The sequence below is a fragment of the Myotis yumanensis genome, unplaced genomic scaffold, assembly GCF_028538775.1.
Source record: "Myotis yumanensis isolate MYYU_CA2020_CCGP unplaced genomic scaffold, mMyoYum1.0.hap1 SCAF_2, whole genome shotgun sequence".
NCBI classification, from domain to species: Eukaryota; Metazoa; Chordata; class Mammalia; order Chiroptera; family Vespertilionidae; genus Myotis; species Myotis yumanensis.
In genome coordinates, this window is record NW_027223753.1 from 144330842 (window position 1) to 144338874 (window position 8033).

General features: G+C 36.2%; 1 long non-coding RNA gene across 1 annotated transcript in view; it reads left to right on the top strand.

The window, feature by feature from the left end:
- Positions 1 to 7499, top strand: part of LOC139003817 (uncharacterized) — a 205015-nt gene extending 197516 nt beyond the window's left edge. The window contains exons 2-3 of the long non-coding RNA XR_011470303.1: positions 7187 to 7224; positions 7285 to 7499. This is a non-coding gene — a long non-coding RNA (uncharacterized lncRNA). The remainder of the gene's footprint in view (positions 1 to 7186; positions 7225 to 7284) is intronic.
- The last annotated feature ends 534 nt before the right edge of the window (positions 7500 to 8033 follow it).

Here is an 8033-nt window from a genome sequence, read left to right on the forward strand (position 1 = left end):
GACTTATTTCACTTACTGTAATATCCTCTAAGTCCAGCCATGTTGTTGCAAATGGCAGGATGTCCTTCTTTCTCATGGCTGAATAATATTCCATTGTATATATTTGCCACATCTTCTTTATCTATTTATCTATTGATGGACAATTAGGTATTTCCATATCTTGGCTACGGTGAATAATGCTGCAGTGAACATGGGAGTGTGGTTATCTCTTTGATATTTTGACTTTATTACCTTTGGATAAATACCAAGAAGGGGGATTGCTGGATCATACGCTATTTTTCAATTTTGAAGGACTTCTATATTGTTTGACATAGTGGCTACACCAAATTACATTCCCACTAACAATGAAGAAGGGTTCCTTTTTCTCCACATACTTGCGATTGCTTGTCTTTTTGATAACTATTGTAACAAGTGTGAGTGTGTAGTAATATCTCATTATGGCTTTGATTTGCACTTCCCAGATGATTAGTTATTTCAAGCACCTTTTCATGTACCTTTAGCCATTTGTATGTCTTCTTTGGAAAAATAACTATTCAGTTCCTCTGCACATTTTTTAACCAGACTTTTTATTTGTTTGTTTTATTTTGCTTGCTATTGAGTTTTACATATATATATATATATATATATATATATATATATATGATATTAACCCTTTATCAGATGTATGATTTGCAAATATTTTCCCCAATTTTGTAAGGTGGCTTTTCATTTTGTTAAGGGGTTCCTTTGCCATGCAGAGACTTTTTAGTTTGATATAGTCCCACTTTTTAATTTTTATTGCCTTTGGTTTGGATGTCAAATCTGAAAATAATTCATTGCCAAGCCTAGGAGATTGCTGCCTAAGTTTTTGTCCAGGAATTTTACAGATTCAGGTCTTACATTCAAGTCTTTAATCCATTTTAAGTTGGTTCTATGTATGGTGTATGATAAGGGTCCGGTTTTATTTTTTTGGCAATCAGATATCCAGTTTTTCCAACACTATTTATTGAAGAGACTATTATTTCCCTATTGTATATTCTTGGCTCCTTTGTCATAAATTAACAATACATGTATGGGTTTATTTCAGCATTCTCTATGTTGTTCCATTGATCTGTGTCTGTATTTATGCCTGTACTATCCTGTTTAATTTCCTACAGTTTCTAATATGGTTTGAAATCAGGAAGTATAATGCCTCTAGCTTTGTTCTTTCTCAAGATTACTTTGGCCCTTCAGGTTTTTTTTGATTCTGTACAAATTTTAGTGTTTTGGCTTTTTTTCCCCCCTATGAAAATGCCATTGGGATTTTGATAGGATTACACTGAATCTGTATATTTCTAAAGCTAGTATGTATATTTAAACAAGATTCATTCTTCCAATACATGAGCACAAAATACCTTTTTATTTATTTGCATTTTTTTTGAATTTCTTTCATTAACATCACAGTTTTTAATGTATAGATCTTTTACTTCCTTGGTTACATTTATTCCTAAATATTTTATTATTTTTGCTGCTATTTTATTTTAATGTATATATTTTTTGTTAATCCTCACCCAAGGATATTTTTCCATTGCTTTTTAGAGAGAGTGGAAGGGAGGGAGAGAGACAGAGAGAGAGATAGAGATTAATGTGAGAGAGACACATCAATTGGTTGCCTCCTGCATGTGCCCCACCAGGGTTGGAGATAGAGCCTGCTGCCAAGGTACATGCCCCTGATCAATATCAAATCCAAGACCCTTCAGTCCACAGGACTAATGCTCTATCTACTGAGCCAAACCAGCTAGGGCTTTGCTGCTATTTTAAATGGGATTTAAACAAATAATTTCTTGTTCTAATAGTTTATTTTTAGTACATAGAAATGTAGCTAATTTTTGTTTATTGAGTTTTACTCACAACTTTACTGAATTTGTTTACTAGTTCTAACAGTTTTTTGGTAAAGTCTATAGGAAGTTTTAGGGTTTTCTATAGATAATATATCACATGCAAATAGACAATTTTATACCTTTCTTTTTGATTTGGAGGACATTTTTTGGTTTTTTTTTTCCTTGCCTAATTTCTCTGGCTAGGACTTTCAGTTCTATGATGAATAATGGTGAGAGTAGGCATCCTTCTCTTGTTTCTTATATTAAAGGAAAAGCTTTTAGCTTTATACCATTGGGTATAATATTAGTTGTGGGCTTGACATACATAGCCTTTATTATGTTGAGGTGTATTCCCCCTATACTGTTGAGAGTTTTTATCATGAATGAATATTGAATTTTTTTCAAATGCCTTTTCTGCATCTATTGAGATAATATTATAATTTTATTCTTTATTTTATTAATGTGGTAAAACACATTAATTGACTTGCAGATGTTGAACCATCCTTGCGTCTCTGGAATAAATCCTATTGATCATAGTATATAATTCTTTTTAGTATACTGTGGAATTTTATTTCTCAATATTTGTTAAGGATTTTTGTGTCTATGTTCAACAGAGATATTGGCTTGTAATTTTATTTTCTTATGTCTTTGTACAGTATCGGTATCAGGGTAATGGTGGCTTCATAAAATGAGTTTGGAGGTCTTTCTGCCTCTTCTACTTTTAAAAAAAGAATTAATAGATCAAACATGGTGGTTGACAGGACTGCAACAGGACTGCAGGGAGAGAGTGTGACAGAGTAAAGGAGTGAGAGGGACGTGTGTGGTATGTTTATGGTATGAGTATACATTCTTTTCAAGTATACATGAGACATTTTCAAAGAAAGACAACATATTGGGACAGAGGCAAAGTACCTTCAAATTCAAGAAGATTGAAATCATATCAAGCATCTTCTCAGATCACAATGACATAATATTAGAAATAAACTACAATAAAAAAAATAAAAAAATGTAAACACTTGGAGGCTAAATAGCATGTTATGAAACAATGATTGGATTACCAAAGAGATCAAAGAAGAAATAAAAACCATCCTGGAAACAAATGAAAATGAAAACAAAACAATCCAAAATCTAGGGGACACAGTGAAAACAGTCCTGAGAGGGTAGTTCATAGTATTACAGGCCTACTTAAAAAAACAAAAAACAAAAAAAACATGAAAAACTGGTAATAAATTATCTAACTCTTGAAACTTAAAGAATTAGAATGACAGCATCAAGAAAAGCTAAGCATGAGCAGAAGGAAGAAAATAATAAAGATCAGAGCAGAAATAAATGACATAGAGACCATAAAAAACAATACAAAAGATCAATGAAACCAAGAGCTGGTTCTTTGAAAGGATAAGCAAGATTGATGAACCTCTAGCCAGGCTCACCAAGAAGCAAAGAGAGAGGACCCAAATAAGCGAAATCAGAAATGAAAGAGGAAAAATAACAACAGACCCCACAGAAATACAAAGAATTGTAAAAAAAAAAAAAATACTATGAACAACTCTATTCCAACAAACTGGTCAACCTAGAAGAAACGGACATATTCCTAGAAAAATACAACCTTCCAAAACTCAGTCAGTAAAAAAAAAAAAAAAAAAATCTGAATAGGCTTATAACTATGGAGGAAATTGAAGCAGTAATCAAAAAACTTTCAGTAAACAAAAGCCCTGGTCCAGATGGCTTCACAGGGGAGTTTTACCAAACATTCAAAGAAGAACTAAAACCTGTCCTCCTGAGACTATTCCAAAAAATTCAAGAGGAAGGCACACTTCCAAGCTCTTTCTATGAAGCCAGCATCACCCTAATCCCCAAACCAGATAAACACACTACAAAGAAAGTGAATTACAGGCTAATATCTCTGATGAATATAGATGCTAAAATCCTCAACAAAATTCTAGCAAGTCAGGTCCAGCATTACATTAGAAAGATTAACACCATGACCAAGTGGGATTTATTCTGGGGATGCAAGGATAGTACAGTATCCCCAAAGCAATAATGTGATACATCGCATAAAAAATTGTGAAAAAAGGACTTGTATGCATGCATATAAACCTAACCCATGGACACAGAAACTCCATAGGGTGGAGCAAGACGTTTCCTAATAAGGTGAGGCAACTGCTTTTCCCCCAGGCAAAAACCGCCTGGATAGCAAAGGTCCCTCACAGAAAGATGTCCTCCACAGCATAGGAAACTGGGATGTTTTCTTTCCGAGGTCTAACCCCAGAGCCCCCAACTCTGGCTTTTGCTCACAGAGCTCCAGACCACACTGCCTCCCTCTGCTTGAGTCCAAGGTGAGTGGTTATATGCAAAATTATGTGCATTGGTCCTGTGGACGAAAGGGGCCACATGCTAACATGACAAGCTCAGGAGAGGCCCGCATGGCAGTCTTGCAAACTCAGAGACCTAAAGTAACCACACAGGATGGTCGGAAATTAAACTTTAACTAAAAGTGGTTATGGTGGGTAGTTACATCCTAGGCCAGTATCTTCACTGACAAGGTCAACCTTTACCTTAATTGAGCCTATCTATCGTTTTGCATCTATAATAACATACTGTTGAAATGTCTGGGTAACTTGTAACTTCCCTTTTTCTGGAGCCCGTGGGGCACAACCTAATGTGCCTGTGCACCAGGACAGATACCACAAATTCCTTCATTGTTATCATGTTAATTGTTCCTGCACCCACCTAAGTATGTGTCTATCATTTTACCTTTTATCCAATCCCAGGAGTTTCCTCGCTTTGCTTTCTCCCACCTCTCTGGTCTATCACCAGTGGATTTCATATAACCCACCTATGTCCCTTCCTTTGATTGCAAGGTATAAATATAGATGTAACTGCCATTCTCCGGAGCATTATCTCAATTCATTGAGGTTCTGCTTCCTGGCATATATCGACAGTTTGGCTCAAATAAACTCTCAAAAATTCTTTACAGGTTTGAATGTTTGTATGTTAACAGTCCTTTAAGAGGGTACCTGCATTTCCAGCCGTCTCTCCCTGGCAAACAGCAACCCTGCTGCTTTTCACAGCCAGATGTTACGTGGGCACCTTTCTCAGTTATGATGCTCTGGGCTGGGGAACCCAGCTTTGGCTTCAGACCACAGAGTTCTCAGTTGGAACCCCCCACAGCTGTGATCTCTCCGAACTTCAGCTGCTGCTATGGGAACCTGGCCAGCCCTTTTGCACCTCTGCACTTCCTGCACATCTCTATGTGGTCTCCGCTTTCCATCCTTGGTTATGAAGGTTCGCTCCATCTAAACCTCAGTTGATTATTCAGGATGGTTTTTCTGTACTTTGTGTAATTCCAGTTTGGTCCTGGGAGCATGTCAGTATAGTTTCCACTTACTCCACTGTCATTTTGGAATCCTCAGATTTCCAATTTCTTCATGATTCAGTCTTGATAGGTTGTATGGTTCTAAAAATTTATCTAGTTTTTTTCTAGGTTTCCCAATTTATTGCCATATAATTGTTCATAGTTGTCTCTTATGATTCTTTTTATTTGTAGCATATCTGTTTTAATGTCTCTCTCATCTATAGATTTTTTTTAAACTTATTTTTTTGTTAATCCTCTCCTGAGGATACTTTTTCATTGATTTAGAGAGAGAGAGAGAGAGAGAGAGAGAGAGAGAGAGATGTGAGAGAGAAACATTGATTGGTTGCCTCCAGCACACACCCCAACCAGGTTGGGGAATGAATCTATAGCCCTTAACTGAGAATCGAACCTGTGACCCTTTGGTGTGTGGACCTATCCTCTATCACTGAGCCACACTGGCCAGGGCTATAGTTTTATTTATTTGAGTCCTTTCTTTCTCTGCATCTCTCTGTGTCTCTGTCTCTCCCTGTCTCTGGTTAGTCTAGCTAAAGTTTTGTCTATTTTTTTATGTGCTCAAAAAAACCTCTTGTTTCTATTGACCTTGCATACTGTCTTATTAATTTTTATTTATTTTATACTAGAGGCCTGATGCACAAAATTTGTGCAAGGTGCTTGGCCCTCACAGCCCCTGCTGCCTCGCCAGCCCTTGCAGCCCTGGCTTCACCCGGAAGGTCTTCTGGACAGTCGTCCGGAAGGATGTCCGAACGGTCTTTCTGCTGTTCAGTCAAATTAGCATATTAGCTCTTTGTTATATAGAATATTTCCAATATGATCTTTATTTTCTTTATTTTACTAACTCTAAGATTTGTTTGTTCTTCTTTTTATTAGTTCCCTGAAGTGTGAAGTTATGTTATTTAAAATATTTGTTTTCTTAATCCAAATGATTATTTACATTAGCACACCTTTAGCTTTCAAAGGAACCTTACAGATCTTGCTTTCAGTTTCTTCCTAATAAGATACCTGTCATCCAGTAATGGAAAACTCCTAGACTTGAAAACAAATCTTGATTTTTATATAGTTGCTGAATATGCTCCCTCGTATTACAATGAAGTTTCTTTCTAAACTTTCTTACATTAGTTTGTGTTTTAAAGTTACAAATTATAAAGCACTCCTGTTATTACTTTTAATAGAGCTATCTTCTAGTAAGTATTTTAAGACAGTTCTCACATTCCCACTATGTATTTTCAGTTTCAGGATTAACATTCTTGTTCCTTTAGATATTTCTTACATAATATGGCAAGTTCCATTTTGTATTCTAGCTACCATTCTCAAAACTTTCTACAACTTTTTCAAAGTGCATTTTAAAACATATCTATAATATGGTAATCATATCTATAATAATAAAAGCATAATATGCTAATTAGACTGGAGGACCTTCTGGACGAAGCCAGGGCTGCGAGGGAAGCCTGGGTCCCCGGTGCCTGCCAACGGCCAGAGGGAAGCTCGGGTTCTGGGTGCCTGCTGGTGGCCGGAGGGAAGGCCAGGTCCCTGGTGCCAGAGGGAAGCAGGTGCTGGCAGCCAGGGGAAGGAAGGGCTACTCTTGCATGAATTTTGTGCATCGGGCCTCTAGTGTAAATATAAATATACTACATATTTTCTGACCAATTCAGTATAGTGGTCTAAGTATGGCCTTTCTTGTCTTGATATATACTAGAATTTTATGAATATTTTTGGCAGCTTATCATGCATGTTGGCTTATATTGAGTTTCAGGTGACTAAAGTGCTTGCTTCTTTTTCCAAGTGAACTGATTAATGACTTATTTGAAGAGTATTGCATAATTTTGTATTTATCCTTATTAAATTTTATCTTGTTAGTTTTGATCTTGATTCTTATGATTCTTTATTATATATATTATATATATTATATATATATGAGAATAAAACTAAGTCAAGTAGGGAATCTTTTGCTGTCCCACTAGAAAATGACCTATAGGTTGTTTTTTTTTTTTTTTTTTTTTTTTTTTTTTTTTTGTTCATTAAATATCCAGAATTTATTTATCTACTATTTGTAAATTTGTACCTTAATGTTAGTTCTTTTTTTTTTTTTTTTTTTTTTTTTTTTTTTTTTTTTTTTTTTTTTTTTTTTAATTTTCCTCTTAAAGTATTACAAAGGGTATTACATAAGTATCCTTTTTCCCCCCCCCGCCCTTGACAAACCACTACCCTCCCTTACCCCCCAGTGTCTTATGTCCATTAGTTATGCTTATATGCATGCATACAAGTCCTTCGGTTGATCTCTTACTCCCCTCCCTCCTGCCCCCCAACTCTCTCTGGCCTTCCCACTGCAGTTTGACAATCAGTTTGAGGCAGCTCTGCCTCTGTATCTATTATTGTTCAAAAGTTTGTAATGGTCTTTATTATCCATGAATGAGTGAGATCATGTGGTATTTTTCCTTCATTGACTGGCTTGTTTCACTTAGCATAATGCTCTCCAGTTCCATCCATGATGTTGCAAATGGTAGGAGTTCCTTCTTTTTAACAGCAGCATAGTATTCCATCGTGTAGATGTACCACAGTTTTCTAATCCATTCATCTACTGATGGGCACTTAGGCTGTTTCCAGATCTTAGCTATGGTGAATTGTGCTGCTATGAACATCTGGGTGCATATATCCTTTCTGATAGGTGTTTCTGGTTTCTTGGGATATATTCCTAGTAGTGGGATCACAGGGTCAAATGGGAGTTCCATTTCCAATTTTTTGAGGAACCTCCATACTGCCTTCCATAGTGGCTGCACCAGTCTGCATTCCCACCAGCAGTGCACAAGTGTTCCTTTTTCTCC